This window comes from Heterocephalus glaber, unplaced genomic scaffold (genome assembly GCF_053883595.1).
Source record: "Heterocephalus glaber isolate CG9 unplaced genomic scaffold, H.glaber_assembly_v1.0 deba00001538, whole genome shotgun sequence".
NCBI lineage: Eukaryota > Metazoa > Chordata > Mammalia > Rodentia > Bathyergidae > Heterocephalus > Heterocephalus glaber.
In genome coordinates, this window is record NW_028258333.1 from 7880110 (window position 1) to 7897883 (window position 17774).

Here is a 17774-nt window from a genome sequence, read left to right on the forward strand (position 1 = left end):
AAATCTCCCAGCTGGTGTTCTTAGCATTTCATTTCAGATTCAAGCCACATTTACTCTAGATCCCACTGTGAAAATACACTGAAGAGGAAAAGATCCATTGAATCAGGTGAAACTGGGAGATTATCCTGTATTATCTAGATAGCTCCAAAAAATCATAGGATCCTGTTAAAGCAGAGAAGGAAAACAGAAGACTTGTTCAGAAAGACCAGAATAACTGACACTGGAGTTCTGAAGTGCAAAACTGTGGGACAATAAATAGGTGTTTAAACTAAGTCCATGGTCATTTGTTGTATCACTTATGGAGAAGCCATACAGTGGGTGTAGCGAAACAACGGTTTATGTAATGCCTTTGAAAGTGGTTTAGTGATGTACTAAAGAAACTGAAAAATATGTAGATGAACTTTGCTATCACTGGCAATCGAAGTTTGCAGTTTCAGGAGAAACAGCTAAAGGGAAAGGAATTTCCCTTTCCTCCTATGAGGTAGCAGGAAGTGTGTAAGTGGATGTTCTGCAACTATAAAAAATGAGTCCTTGCTTTTATCATTACAGCATGTTACACCTCTTCACCAAATCATCTTATTTCTTTGGAAAAAAATAAACTCTGATTTCAATTTTGTGCATAAATTCAATTTTCCTACCTATGTGACTTAAGAAATGACAGTTAAGATTTTTTTCAGTCTGCTGTTCATAGAAGAGGTAAATAAGAAGAATGTAACATATATAACAATACTCAAGAGTTAAATTCTAGATAATTAAACTGTAGGTGTAGGGAAGAAGCGTTTTCTTCCATTCTCATGTTTTAACACTTTATGTTGAATTTGAGTTGTAACTTTTTAATGTGTCCTTTTTTATTACAGATAAATGTAAAAATATGATACAAACAAATACACATCTCTCAAATTTTGTAAAGACAAAATGAAAAATATTACTTTATGGAAAACATACCACTTACCATATATAGAACCTATATTTTCTTTGTGGTGAATAAAAATTTTATACTGAATTTAAGATTGTTTAAATAGAAATACAAACAAGAATGATTTCACACTAAGATATAAGCCTATTATTTGTTCCAGATATTAAATTCACCTGGGGGATAGGAATCAGACTATCATAGAACCAAAATACAGGATATTTTTATTATGTATTCTCTGTCATCTTGGAACATTTATTCATAAACATACACTGATAAATTAACAAGTTGTTACTAGGATTTCTACACATGCTGGCTAATAAAGAGAATAAAAAAAGAAATATTTGCTTTAATTCCTATTCCCAATAATGTTACAATTTGATTATAGAAAAATGAATAATGCACATGAGATAATTAACAAGTAATGAAAAACAGTATGAATTTATGTGATAAATGTGAAACCAACTTTTAGTTCAAGAACACTACTTTATCTTAAGCTACTAATATGAAAAACATTTTAAAACAGAAAAGAGCAAGTGAACAAAAATCACTGGATATGTTACATTATAATGTGCAGTATAAATAGGTCCTTATTGTAGCTTCTTCATTTTGTTTTTAGGAATCCAAGTCCCTTCCATTAGAACTGGCGTCACTGTAATTACTGTTTTCCTCTCTCTGCCATTGTATTCTGATTGTTCATAAAAAATTTTAGGCTTCTGTTTATGTAACATTTTCTTCTGAGAAAAAAAGATTTTATTAGTGAAAAACTACAATCATTGGAGTTTCAAAATAAAGATGGTTCAAAGTAGTTTCTATATTTTCAACCAATTAATCTGTTTCTACTCAAAGAAAGAAGCCTTCATTATTCAAGTACAATTAGAGCAAATAGAATTATAATGTGACTGAAGAGAAATTCTTACTTATCTTTCAGACATGAGGAAAGAAAAGCAAGTTCTCATATACACCAGAATGAATAAAAACAAGAAGAAATCTTTTAATTTTTTGTTTCATAAAATGACAAATGACTGGTAAAATAGCAACATAACAACATTTTGATGTAACAGAGGTAAAATATGTGCAACTATTATATATGTATATTATGTATCATATATACACACTTGTGTCTAGATGTCCCCCCAAAGCCTTATACACTAATAGGTAGGGTTTTTCAGACGTGGCTGGATCTAGGAGGTGTGATACTATATTAACAGTATGTGATACTGGATTAATCCACTAATTGGTTTAGATACTTCTAGGTGTTACTGAATATATTTACTGAAGACAGAAGCCCCACCATGGATGTGGGTTGCCCAACCAATAGGCTTGTATTCTGGATGGAATATAAAGGCAAAATGTGACTCACTGCTATTTTCTGCCTGCAATGCCATGGACTGTTTCTCCTCTGCATGTCCCTGTGCCCTGCCTTGGAGCCAGCTGACTATGGATTGGAACCTCTACAAACTGAGAGATAAAAATAAAACTTTCCTCTTTTAACTTGTGGGTACTGGGTATTTTGATTTTGTCCCAGCAACAAAAATATAACTAAGACAACACACAAACTTGATTCTTCCTATGATTCTGTTTGCAAGCTGAGTTGGACAGGAACTGAATCAAATTCCATGGTTAGGTTCAATGTTGACCATGTAGGGAAATTTGGTTTGGTTCTTGTTCAGTTTGGTTTGATTTAAAATCTTTAGTTTAAAAGATATATCATTGTTTAATTGTTTTAAGATCTTTAGTTTAAAATTCTTCCTAGTTTAAAATATCTCATAACTGCCATCTTCAGTTCATGATTTTTCTCCTGTCCACTTTTTGCTTTTTATCAAAAACCCTAGAACTCTCAAGGACAAGAGGCAGTTGCTTCCTTAGTTTGGTCTGATTGCATTTTAATTTTACGCAAATCCAATTTACTATAAAATCTGTGGAGTATAATTTTTTATTATCTGATTTAGTATTATCTATAGGGAGAAATATGCTGAGCAAAAGAAATAGCTCTTTCATTCTGTCTTTGATATTTTATATTAAAGCTCCAAGAATAAGCTTCTTACATACATCTTTTTATCTTGAGTAGATTTACAAAAGATATTAAATATCAAGTTAATTTAATCTTGGTGTTGAACTAACCATACTTAAGAAAACATGTTGAGTCTAACAAATTTAAAGGTCTTATTTTACTCTTGTATAATAGACAGATGATGCACTTTTGATGTCATTTCTTTTTCATGAAGTCATATTTTATTAAGCAAAATGTAACTTTTGTTTTATTTCCTAAGCCTGCAGATTTCTAGTCTTTGTTTCATAAAATTACAGACATTTTGTTTAAATTATTATTGTAGAATACAGGTTAACTTCGTTTTTCTCCTTTATTTTAAACTTTATCAAATCAATTATTTTATCTGTTATAACACCTTATCTTAGAAAACTTAATCTATTAACACTTTCAACATGGATTTTGAAGGGATGTGAGGATTCACATCATAGAGATACTCATGGAAAATATTTGTTCAACTTTCCCAAGGTATATATTTCTTGTTAAATTTGTTTGTTTCTTCCAGAATTTTTGTTCCTCATATTACTATTTTTTTAATCTTAAAGACAGTAATACAGTAATACCTCAGTTCATGAACAGAAGTGTCAGGCACAATTTTGCTTCAGTTCATAAACTCCACATCAGGTGACAAACATAACCAGGGCCATCTTCCCCACACAAACACAAACACATACGCAACCATCTTCTACAAAATAGTACAACAAATTAAGTTCGTACACTGAGGTATCACTCTATACCCTTTTCTTCAACATTCATTTCTGATCAGCCTGTACCACTCCAAATGAAAACTGAATGAAAGACACAAGAGAAAATGGATTAAAGAATAATAACATTAAGAACAGAGATCTATTTAAAATGATCAGAATACCTAAAAAATCAAAAAAATAAGCTAAGCTGTACTGTGAAAAAGAAATTTTGAAATCACTGTGATTTTGAGATGAATCTTAGGTGAGAACTGACTTTATTTTAATAAGGTAAAATCCAAAACACTTTGGTTATGTGGTATCTTTGGTGTGCTCAAAATCATTGAAAAGGACTCTAAAGTCAAATAGAAAAATTATGTTTTGCTCTAAAACAATAGAAAGCTGTGATAAAAGAGGTAAAATTTTAATTGTAACAGGAAAAAAGATCACAGTAACACAAGATAAAAAAGACACAGGTGACAGAAAATTATAAAATACATTTTGTATGTCTTTAAAATAATTGTAAATACTTCCAATTTAAAAGGTCAAAAGAAGATGTTTAAGATTACATATCCAACTATCACAGAGGTTATTGAGTAGATAATTTTCATTGGAGTGGACCTGATTTCTCATAATACTTAAACAGAGGAAGCAAAGATGCATTAACTTGATCCTTATGCTACTTAGAAACTGACAAAGAAAAATAACCTTTTAAACATTGCATAAATTCCTGTGTGTGTGCGTGTGTGTGTGTGTGTCTGTGTGCAAGTGTGTGTGTATGTGATTTTCTGCAACAGGGTCTCTGTGCAATAGTCCGGGGGGGGGAGGCTTGAACTCCTTGGGAGCTTCACATCTTAGCCTCCTTAGTGCTGGAATGACAGCCCCATGCCACCATGCCCTGCCCAAATGTTAGAATTTTAAGCCAGAATCTGAAAAATGCAAAAAACCTAGTCATTCTGGATGTCACTGTGGGCTCTGCAGTCAGTAAGACCCAGGTTTGTGTCCTAGCTCTACTTTCCACCTACTGATCCCACCTGAATTTTTGTTTGTTTGATTGTTTCTTTGGGTTGATAATTTAATTTCCCTGAGCTTCACACTCTACACCAACAGAGATCACCCTAACCCAGCCTTAGTCCCAGTCTTCCTTCCCCTTCCTGGAAGCCTTGTCACCCAACCATGTTGTCTCCAGCTGTCTCTGCTCTCTGGTCTGGGTCAGTTGAAGTTTTTCCCCTTGCTTGGGGTTTTTGTTTTGTTTTTTTGTTTGATTTGTTCTTTGAAAACAAAAGTGAAGAGTGTGGGAGAAACTGGTTCTGCAGAATGAGGTTGGAATAAGTAAACAGAAAAAGAGGGTAGAGCAAAGGTAAAAGCGCATGGTGTGTCCAGCAAATGCAGCGTGGGCTATTATCGAAAGTTACATAGCCTGTTGTTTTTGTGGTTGTTTCTCCTTCCTCTTGTTCTGTGTGTGTCCTTGGGTGACAATGTGCATTTCTCTGCCTGCCTGCATTGGGAATTTTAATGTTTACATTAATTTCCTCTCTCATTTGTTTCTGCATTCCTTTGTGTGGACCCATGGGTGGACTGACTGACCGACCGACCAACCTAAAGGCAGGTTCCACTGGTTTTGTCCAGGGTGCATCCCAGCGATGCCTCTGCCTCCCTCACCCATGCCTTATGCTTGCCATGCTGCTGCCCCACCCCAATGTTCTTCACAAGGTGCAGGGCAGCACTGGGCAGAGTAAAACCACTGAATCCCTCTCTGTTCTAGAACTCTGTTTGGTTCTCCTTCCTCCATGTGATGACAACAACCATGGTGAGGACGTGGCACATGATCCTAAGCATACACTGGGCAAGGACTGTCTTCAAGGAAATGAGAAAAGTGGCTGAATTCCAAAGATACTTTCTCCTTCAGATCCAGGGTCTGGTGGTTTTCTTGCCCCTCTTCTCTGAGGCAGAAATGGGGAAGCCTAACAACTAATGGCAAAAAAATCCCCCATGTAAACACACACACACACACACACACACACACACACACACACACACATGCACACACTAGGAAGAAAAGTAGAAACTGAGCATATGTAATTTGCATACTAATTAAAATGAAATTAGTCATTGGTGAAGGACAAGAAGAGACCAATCGATTGTTGCTAGACAGTGGCCAGGGATATATTAATGTCTTCACATTAAAGGTCAGTGTCACTCGAAAAAGTAGAGAGTGTCCAACTCTTCAGACATAATTACAAGGCATGATTTATGAAAATTGTAATGTATTCATTGATTTGGAATACTGATCGACCTTGGTGACATTTTCAAGAGATATTTCAAATAAAGAAAACATTAATATTTATGTTATTTTTTTTGAGGGCGAGGTGCTAGGGATTGAATCCAGAGCTTACATTTGCTATGCACAACCTTCCCTAGTGAGCTACATCCATTCCCCAGGTAATACTTTTTTATTAGTACCTGTTTAAAGTGCATCACGAATACTTTTGTTATGTACAGTTGGTACTGGCATATGATGAGTCATTTCTTTTTATGTCCCCTTCCCTTCTATTTCTCCCACTTTTTGTCCCTATCCTGTTTGCCAAAGATCTCTCTCCCTATTTCCTATTGTCTTTTATTTTGCTCTTTAGTTTATTTATAGTTTGGATTTCTCATACATGAGAAACCATATGATTTTTAAGCTTGTGTGTCTAATTTCACTTAACATTACAGATTGAAGGTGCTTCCATTTTCTTACAAGTGATTCAAGTTTATCCTCCTTTATGGCAGATTCCATTGTGTGTGAGTGTATTCTCTTTACCCATTCATCTGTTGATGGCCATGTAGGCCACTTCCAAGATTTAGCTATCATTTAGCTATCATGATTTGTGCCGCTGTAAACATGAACATGAAATGTTTCACTGTAATATGACATCACTAACTGTTTTCCAAAGATACCTAGAAGGGGAATAGCTGGGTCAAATGGAAATTCTATTTAACTCTTTAAAGGGAAATCCACACTGATTTCTAAAGTAGTTTTACTACATTACGTTACCTCAACAATGTAGAAAGATTCCTTTTCCCACCCAGCTTTGCCAGAATTTGTTATTGATTTCTTGATAATTGCCTTTTTTTTCTGGAGTGAGATGGGATCTGTGTTGTTTTAATTTGCATTTCCTTAAAGACCAGCAACATTGAATATTTTTTCTGGTATTTATTGTCAATCTGTACTTCTCCTTCTGAGAAGTGTCTGGTCATTTCAGTTGCCCATATTTTTGCTTGGGTCTTTCTTTTTGGAGGGCCTAACGGGCTAGAATAGGGGATACAGAAGCAATCCGACACATTTAGTCACCTGATCTTTGACACAGGGGCCAAAAAACACATTGGAAGAAAGAGCCTTTTTACCAAATGGAGCTGGGGAAACAGGCTATCTACATAAAGAAATTTAAAGTGAGACCTATGTATCTCACCATGTTCTAAATTAAAATCAAAATGGCTTCAGTTTCTAAATATTAAAACAGAAATGCTTAACCAGCTTCAAGATGAGGCAGGTTAAACTCTTGAAGTCATAGGTGTAGGCAAGGAGTTTCTGAATGGAACTCCAGTTGCACAAGAAATAACATGAAGAATCAACAAATGGGGTTATATCAAATCAAAAAGTTTCAGCATAGCAAAGAAAATAATCAGCAGAGTGAATAGGCAACCTACAGAAAAAGTAAATATTTTGTTTTCCAGCTGTATCTCTGACAGGAGATTAATATCTAGAATATAGAAAGAACTCAAAATATTAGACAGTCCCAGTATTCTTATGGTATTCTTATTTGCCTGACAACTCTGATATTACTGATAAGTGGTCATCTGTAATATTTTGAAATTGGCATCAAAACATTATGTTTAATATGAGGTAGAAATTTTCTAAGTAAAAATTAACTTTTCACTGATTCTCAATTTACTCTATGATGAACTGTGGCACTAAAATTTTACATAATAAATATCCCAAAATTTCATTCTCCTTCTCTTATAATTGTTTTGCTCCTTTAGAAGTACTTACATTTCTTTTCTTTTCTCCTTCCTTTGTACCTTCCTTCCTCTCTCCCTTTCTTCTTTTTCTAACCTCTGTATCCACCTAAAGAGTTGGAACTGGTTGACGAAAAGTAATTATAACTAAAAGGTTTACTTGCTTCTTTATTGAGATTTCTACTTCTTTTAAAACTAGATAATGTATTTTAATGAAAATAATTTATTTAATTATTTTTTTTCCATTAAGTTTATTGGTACATTTTCTGTCTACAACACAGTTACATTCATCATTGGGATCTTGTACCTTTACATGATGCATCTTGGTTCTTATTTTTTGCCCATTCTCCTGCCCTTCCTTCATCCCCTCCACCCTTCCCTATTTATGAAGACTTTGTTTCCATGTTTTTGCTTTTTTCATATTTTGAAAATAATTTAAATGAAACAAACAGAACAAACATTTGGTACAGAAGTACCTAGCACCACTAAGGAAATTGTACTAAATATTATTTTTCAAACAGAAATCCATAGGGGAGGGCCTGTATTTGAAACAGAATTCCAGAGCTCAGCTGGTGATAAAGAGGTAGATGAGGTCTGGTGGTGTGAATGACATCGCTTTCAGTATTCATTGTTTTTACTAAAAATTGTGGAAACAATAAACTTAACAAAAGTACTGATAAGTTAATTTTTGTGGAACCCCACAGAATTAAAAAGATTCCTCTCTTATTAGATTTATTTTCTTTTGACAAACTCTTCGACCTACTGGACTTCTTAGGTCTACTTAGGAATACATTCAGGCATGTTCGGTGGCATGTTACTCTTAGGAAGTGTTGTAGAGAATATAGAGTAAAATCTTACCCAATGTGATAAATATTTGTATGCTCTGATCTCATGTTACATGCAATATCAAAATTCATTGTCACCAAACTCTACGAGATAAGTAGTAACATTTCCTTTTTTTGCAAATAAGGTTTTTGAGAGACAGACAGATTAACTATGTTAGTTGAAGATATTATCTACTGATGGATATAGGCTGGACGTGTACACACTCCATATTTCTAAAATATACTATATTATAAATTCCAACACAAAGAACTGCAAAGATGTTAATAGATCAATTCTGTTTTAATTTTGCTGACATAAAATTAAAAAAAATATGTTTGACGTATATTCCTAAAGATTAGGTTATTTATCAGATAAGTCAGAATCTTGGATCACTTTTTTTTGTGTGTATGTAAAATGGTTATTCTGATACATATATATATATATATATATATGATCTACACAATACATTATACATTATATTAAAGCATATATGATTTATGGAAAATTAGAAAAATTTCCATAACTGTAACAAAATAAATATAAATAAATATGTGAATAACAAGAAAAGCAAATTAAAGTGAATAAAGATACTATATATATACATACATAAAGAAAAGGAGGTAGGTTCATTAGCAAATAATGTAATTTGCAAGTTGAAGTGAACCCCAGCTTCAGAAATGATCAACTATCATATAAGTTATAGCATGAAAAGAATCACTTCCTTTAGTATCTCAAATCATAGAATATGGAAATGCATTTAAATAAAGCATGTCTAAAACTAATCCCACAAAATTGTGTTGAGCTACCATGAATATTAAAAAATGCACTTTCTTGTGAGAGGAAGTTCTAAATAGCTACAGAACATATTGTTAACATCTTTGTGTTTCTTTATTGTTCAGAATAATTCACTTCTTTTTTTCTTTTATTTTCTCCTGACCTAGTGGAGCCAGTATTTTATTTGTAGTTTATGCAATTTTGCCATTTTGGCATGAAATAATGGCACATTTAAGTATGGGACTCACGTTTTTAATTGAAACTTGCAGTACAAAATGAGAGATGGCTAAAATAAAGTGTGTGAAATCTTCAACAGTTTTTGTTAAATTAGAAAATGACTTTACATATACTGTACTTTAAGTAGAAATAAAGCCAAATCAGAAAAAAATTGTTATAACATGCGTTTCTCTTCAATTTTGGTTCTATTTCACAAAATAGTAGATGTTAGGTCATTCTAAATTTTTATAGCACACTACTCATACTTTTATTTTAAACATTATAAGAGCAATATCAGTATTTTAAATTTTTTCCAAAAATGTAGTTAGTTATTAAAAAAGAAAATAAAGGCTATCTTTTGAGTTTGGCACATTTCATAAATTGCAAATGTTCCATAACTGCAAATATTTTTGTTTTAATCTAAATTAGCTTATTTGTGAATAATATTACTTTAAGTTTTGATGATGATTGCTCTATTTTATTATAAATTTTTAAGAAAATATCAAATTTATTGCATATTGATCCCTTGAACTAATTCCTCCTCTCGCTGTCTGGAATACTGAGCAATATCTCTCTAATCTGTCTCAGTCTCTGCTCCACCAGTCTCTTATAATCATTATTCTACTCTGCTTCTATGAGATTTTTTGACTCCATGTACAAGTGAGATCATGTGATGTTTGTTTTCTCTGCCTCAGATAATCACTTCTAGTTTTATTCATGCTAATATAAATGACAAGATATTCTCTTTTTTTCTTTGAAAAAGTAGAAAAATAAGACAATTTACATTGAGAGTCAGTATTGAAAGTTATTTACTGATTCTTGTCATTGTTTTGTTTCTTCAGTAGTTTCCTTTATTTTTTCCTTTTGTTTGTCTTCTTTCCCAAGTAGTGTATTCTTTCCTTTGGACTCTTTCATAATGTTGGCCTACTGTCTCTCCTTAGAACTTCCTTGAGTATAATCTGCAATGCTGATTTGGTGGTTGTTATGGCTTGTGTTTAGATGTTTCCCCAAAGCATCATGCAACCATAGGTGGGGATTTTTCAGAGCTGGCTGGATCTGAGTATGTGATACTGGGATTGATTCATGGTGCAATGCTAGGCTCAAGGGAGTCAGTGCTGTCCGCCCTAAGCAGCCTAGATAAAATATAAGGGATAGAAAGAGCTGTGATCATCTCATTTTGCTTTGCTACCTTCTGCCCACCACTGTTTCTCTTCTGTGATGGCTGTCTGTGATGACACACTGCCTTGGAGGCAGCTGATATGGACTGAAACTTCTGCAAACTGTGAGGTAAATAAATCTTTCTTCCTTTAACTTTCTGGATTGAGTACTTTGTCTCAGCAATGAGAGAAAAGTTTCTAAGACAGTGGTCAAGAAGTTCTTTATGTTCTCTTTTTCATGGAAGATCTTTATTTCTCCAGCAAGTTTGAAGGATACTTTTGCTGGTGATAGTAATCTCCATTTGCAGTTGTTTTCTTTAATGGGATGCAAAACTTCACTCCATTCTCTCATGGACTTTAATGTTTGAGTTGAGAAATCTGCTTTACAATGGTAGGCTTGCCTTTATAATTTAACTTGTTGGGCTGAAGATTTAGCTCAGTGGTACTGGCACCTTCTTAGAAAGTGCAAGGTCCTGAGTTTGATCCCCAGTACAGAAAACAAAACAAAAACCAGTATAATTTAACTTATCATTTTTCTCAAATAGCTTTTTTACATTTTCTCTTTGTTCTGAATTTCTATGATTTTGACTATGGAGAGTTTCTTTTTTGGTCATGTCTATCTGGAGTTCTGCATGCTCCTTTACCTGGATATCCATTTTATTTCCTAGATTTGGAATTTTTTCTGAAGTACTTTTGGTGAATTTGGTTTTTAGACCTTTGTTTTTAGGTTTGCACACTCTTTTTTTCGGGGGGGCGGGTACTGAGGATCGAACTTGGGACCTTGTGCTTGTGAGGCAGGTGCTGGAACCACTGAGCCAAATCCCTGGCCCTCCTTTATTTTTAGGTTTAATCTTTTAGAGTCATCTAGATGCTCTTGGATCAACCTTCTTGTTGCTTTAAGTTTCATTTTACCCAGCTGTATTGTCCTGGGTTTTTTCTGAAGTTAAAAATATCATACTATAGTAATACAGGCCTATTCATGTTTATAGCAACACAATTCATAATAACTAAGCTACAGAATTTGCCTACATATGTGTAAAATAATGAATAAAGCAAATGTCAGATGCATATATCTCATATTTGCTTCATGTATTTATATGTGATTTATTATATAATGTATAACATTTATTATATAATATTGTATTATGTATTATATATACAGTAATTTGGCCAAAAAGAAAGAATTTGAGTCTTTTTTAAATAAAAACAGTGCATTTTGAGGTCATAATGTTAAAAAAAAAAAGACACAGAAGGCTTTATTTCTCTTATATGACAATCCCAAAACAAATAAATTAAGGAGTAAAATAGAGGAAATGTGGTGGGAAACAGAGAGGTAGAGTTTTTGCAGATGGAGAAGATTATTAGGGAGAGAGAAGAGAAAGAAAGGTGTGAGAGAGACTGAAAATGATCAAAATATAATTATATATTCCCCAAAAGAAATATAATTATTATGTAACAAACATATTGCTATAAAACAAAATATTAATTAACAGTGGTTGTGTTTAGATGAAGAAATCACACAAATTTCTTCTTTACAACTTTTACATTTTTAAATAAAAATTTCCATCAGACTGAGTATTTTAATTTGTAAAACAATATGGATTAGTAGTCCATCAAGCAATACATATTTTATTTATCCATTCATCCAATGCTGGATACTTAGGTTGATTCCATATCTTGGCTCTTGTGAATATTGTTATAGCGAACATAGGAGTGCAGCTATATCTCCAAAACACTGCTTTCATTCCTTTGGATACTCAGAAGAAGAAATGCTAAATCTTACCGTAGTTATATTTTAAATTTTCTGAGAAACTTCCATGCTTTCTTCCATAATGGCTTTATCAATTTCTATTCTCACCATGAATGTACAAGGGTTCCTTTTTCTCCATCACCAGTACTCGCCATCCTTAGTGCTTTTGACAGTATAATAGAGTGAATAGACACAACAGGTTTTGACCATATGATAATAGAAATGATTGTATTCATGCAAAGAAGTCTTCTTGATGTTTGCGTGCCTGCAATCCCAGCACTTAGAGAATCTGAAGCAAGTTTGAGTCCTGCCTGCAAATTAGGCAGACACTATCTTAAGAAGGGAAGGGATGGGATGTAGTGCAGTGGTAGAGCTCCTCTAGGTGCAAACCCCATTACTGCAAAAAATCAAAACAAAACAAAGCATACAAGTTTGAAACAAAAATAAAAATGACTATATTTAATCCAAACTTTCTAAGGTGACTCTTAGATAACATAATGATCATGATGATGCCTGTCAGCAGAAGACAAAACAAGAATATTAGAGGTCCTCACGGGGCCCGCCCGCACCGAGCCGAGAGGCGGGAGCCGCTCACGCAGGTCACCGCTGGGCGTCGCCGTCTCCCTGGGACGGCAGGCGACGCTGTTGCCCCGGAGCCGGGCGGGCGGGCAGCCATGGCGCAGCGGGCCGGGAGATAGCAGGGCCCGGCCAGGGGCCCAGGGGAGGCTATGGCCCGTCAGGGGCGCCGCGCCTGCACCGCGCTGTTCCTGGTGCTGCTCTTCGCCTTCCGCACCCTCATGTACCTGCGCACGCTGAAGGCCCCAGACGGACTCCCCGCGCTGGGCCCAGCTCTGGAGCTGGCGCCCCTCCAGAGACGTGCGGAGGCTGCCCCTGCGCCCGCCACCCGGGGCCCCGCCGCGCATGGCCGAGCCAGCGCCTGGGCAGAGCCTGCGAGTCTGCTCCGACCTGCACGCCTTCTGCTACTCCTGGTACGGGAGCCCGCGGCACGAAGGCCACTACATCCACTGGGACCACGTCATGGTGCCACACTGGGACTCCAAGATATCGGCCAGCTACCCCTCGGCCTCCACAGCCCCCCCGGACGACTTGGGCTCCAGCTTCTACACGCAGCTGGGCCCCTACAGCTTCCGGGACCCCCGATGTGCTGCGGGAATACATGACCCAGCTCAAGGAAGCCGCCGTCGGCGTCCTGGTCCTCTCCTGGTACCCACCTGGCATGGCTGATGATAATGGGGAGCCCTGAGATGACCTGGTACCTGCCATTCTAGACACTGCCCATCAGTACAGCATCCAGGTGGCCTTCCATATCCAACCTTACAAGGGCCGGGATAACATTACTGTACATGACAACATCAAGTACATCATTGACACGTATGGCTCCCAAGGTGCATTTTACCGCTCTAAGAACAGCATGGGCAAAAGCCTCCCACTCTTTTATATCTACGACTCATACCTGACAACCCCTAAGGCTTGGGCTCACCTCCTGACACCAAATGGGCCCCACTCAATCTGCAGCACACCCTATGAAGGAGTCTTCATAGCGCTGCTGGTAGAGGAGGGCCACACTCATGACATCCTCGTGGCAGCATTTGCTGGCATGCACACCTACTTTGCCTCCAATGGTTTCTCCTTTGGCTCGTCCATCGGAACAGGAAAGCTATGAAGAACTTTTGTGATGCCAACAATCTCATGTTCATTCCCATTGTGGGGCCTGGCTACATTGACACCAGCATCCGGCCCTGGAACAACCACAATACTCGGAACAAGGTCATTGGTAGCCCCGACAGTGAGGCGAGAGATCGTCTCCATCCCCTCTTGCAATGAGTGGCATGAGGACACACAGATGGAGAAGGCCATTCCCAAGAAGACGCCCTCTCCTGTATTTGGACTATCTGCCTCATCAGCCCAGCCTGTACCTGGAGCTGACCCACCGCTGGGCAGAGCACTTCATCAAGGAGAAGGAGCAGTGGCTGATGTGAGGGGCCTGAGGCAAACATCCAAGCCTTGCTGGAAGATGTCACCATGTAGGCTCAGCTGAGGGCACAGGCACTCACTGGCCCAGCAGCTGGGTGCTTCTGGGTGGTCATCAAGCCGGGCCCATGTAGGACAGAGCCTGCTGCTGTGACAAGCATGCCAGGGCCCACTGCGGAGATGCAAAGCAAGGTGGTGTTCCAGTGAGAAGGGTAGAGGCTGGCAGGTGACTGCATGCAGCCTAGGGCAGCTCCATGTCCTCAAACTGCTTTCATATAATCTCTTCTGGCTTTGAACTCTGCATCAGGTTGCTGCTGTGTAGTGGAGTCAGGCAGTTACTGCCTTTGGAAGGATTTCAGCATTCTGAGCTAGCATGCACCCTACTCCCTTCTTCCAGTCTGTGTTCCCTTGTGAGGCCTCCCGCATTGTGTCTTCTTGAAGATAGGAAACCACAGTTGAGACTTTTTGAAAGGGAACTTACAGGTTTAAGCTCCTCCCAGCTGTCAGGAAATATTCCTGAGAAGTCACATTTACTCAGCATAAACTGAGCACCTTAGTATGTGCTCCGTGCTGGGGACAAGGTGGCTAGGAATGGCTCCCATCCTCCCAATGCTACAGGGCCCAGTTTTCCTTATTTGGTGTGGCCTTGTAGCTAGTGCTTGGCAGTTATGTTTTCCTTTTTGGTGGTTTCACCCAGTGTTTGTTCAGTACTTTTTCCTCTGAGAAAGTACCTCTGCTCCAGAGCCTACTTATCCCTGATGAGTATCTCATCCCAGGAGAGAACTAGGACATTTCCCTTCAGCTGCCTGAACTGAATGAGCCCTCTTACTGGAGCCACTTGGAGCACTACTGGGGTCACAGGAAGTGGTATCAAGTACACATTCCTGGGGCCAGGGATTTAGCTTAGTGGATTTGCCCCCTGCTGTGCAAGCGCAAGGACCGGAGTTTGATCCCTGGTACCAAAGAAAAAAAAAGGAAATCAAGTACACATTCCTTTTGTTCTAAGACCTTGTAAATTCTAACTTCAGTCAGATATGACATGTGGCCTGGGCTGGCTATAGTTTTAGCACAATGAAGAGTGGGTTTGCTGGAGAAATTACTAGCTTACATTAAGATTTCTAGAGGGAATAATTAACAAGCCAGTGCTTATTTACAAACTAATATGCTAATTTCAGGGACCCTCAATAAAGTAGGCCCTGGAACACCTTGGCAAGATTCTTAGGATATACTTGAAATAATGTGCATTGGAAATCACTGTACTGAGAGAACTATGGGCTCAGGATTGAATCATAATTTTTGGGAAATGGGGTACATAGGGAAGGGAAGGAGTGGACCTCAGGTCATCTCATGGACACCTAGCCCTATTTGGGTTTCTGACACTGACCTGCATCAGACAAATGAACAGTGCCAGCCACCGAGCTTATGGCTTAGTTGAAGGAACCAAGACAAGCAGGACAGTTGATAGGGCTGGATGTTGGTGTGCAGTAGCTTCATTTCGCACAGACAACTTGACAACTAGGGCAAGGCCAGCAAGAAGGGGAAGCTATCCTCATGCATTGCTGATGGCTAAGACACTTGATTCAGTTCCCTTGAAGGCTGTTCTACATCAAGAGCCATAAATGCATATGTACACTTTGATCTAATAATCTTACCCTAAGGAAACAATTTAAAAAAGAAAAAAACCCATTTACAAATGTTTACTAGTAGTATATTTTAACAGTAAAAAGTTCAAATGCCTGACTACAACTTTAACAGTTGGTATACATGTGAATAAAGATAAAAGGCTGCTGAGTGAACACTGGTATTAAAGTCACTATACACATAATTTTAATTATACTTTATAAATAAATAAAGGTCTCAGGTTAAAAAAAAGAGAATATTATAAGTCCTACCTGCATACAAAGCCTGGTTTGTTGTTATTTTTAGAGGTCAATTTGTCAGTTTTCATATCCAAAAATTATAAATTGTCCAATTTTATCAGTTCTGGACATTAAATTTAGGAAATATTTTTTTCTTTTATAAATATTTTTAGCCCTTTTACAATGATGTCCTTTCTATAATAATTAAATCGTGTGCCTAACATGATGCAGTGAGAAAAAATTTTATGTTGGAAATAATTTAGTGAAAAGTTATATTTTCACTAATGACAAATCGAAAACCCAGTTTCCAGAAACCAACAAAAATCAGTACTTACTGCTAATTCATATTAAATACATTGCCATCATACTTTTAATCAGCAATATTGAATATTGGAAGAAAATGAATGAGATTTAGTCAAGTAAGAGAAGTATAATTTGAAACACACAATTGTCAGTTCACTCAAAATTTTCTATAACCTTTTCTCAAATGAACATAAAATATTTTCAGCCATACAAAAATTCAGAATCAAACTGTTAAGAATAATGATTTATTGACGGGAGGGCAAGGGAAGGGAAAAAAAAAAAAAGAACCAAGAGACTCATGTAATGGTACAAGATCCCAATGGTGAATGTAACTGTATTTTATACCTAAAATGTATCAATAAAGTTAATGGGGAAAAAAATGAATAATGATTTGTTTTCATAAAATTATAATCAGAAACCACATGAATTTGAATTTGAAGTAGTCTGTAGAATTTGAATTTGAAGTAGTCTAAGAATGTGGAAAATAACTGTAAAGAAAATAATTTAGAGACATGAGATTTCAAAGAACACAAGAAAAATCAAGAAGTTTTTATATTTTCACAAATGCTTTAGTATAAAAGCACTTTTATTTAATAAATAATAAGCCAAAAAACCAAGAGAAACAAATGAACAAAGAGCAAAATAGAATGAATATATGGATAACAACAACATATATATGTAAAGAAAAGGTACGATCATTTCAAATGTGAAATACATTTGGAACAAAAATGTAAGATAATCTCAATTCACTTTTAAAATGAATAATTAACAGAAAATAATTTCTGTTTATGATGTCATATAATTTGCAGGTAAGTATAAATTACATGTGGTTTATTTATAGAATATTGATAAATATTTGTTTTTCCTAAACTGTTTTTGGGTTTGCACTGTGAAATATGATAAATATATTATTTATTATAACAAATATCTATATATATCCTTATATCTATGTGCCAGGATTTATATTTATTCACAGAAATATAGTGTAAATGTATATGGATATAATAAAAAAACTAATGTAGAAATTGATACATGATTCTCTGAAATCAAAAAGCCCATACGATTTGTATAGGAAAATAATCTACAAAGGCTTGTGTTGATATTTACAACTACAGAGACAGCATAAACTCTAGCTGTGTGTTAAATTTTCATGAATTTGTGGACACCTGGACCCTAATTTTTCTTTTTTCTAATAGAAAGTGATAAAAAATAAACACAAATGAAATCTCTGTCATAAGCTCATCAGAAAAAAT

General features: G+C 36.3%; 1 pseudogene; it reads left to right on the forward strand.

Annotated features, from left to right (window-relative positions):
* The first annotated feature begins 13095 nt into the window (after positions 1-13095).
* On the forward strand, positions 13096-16938 carry LOC101704180 (glycoprotein endo-alpha-1,2-mannosidase-like protein pseudogene; annotated as a pseudogene).
* The last annotated feature ends 836 nt before the right edge of the window (positions 16939-17774 follow it).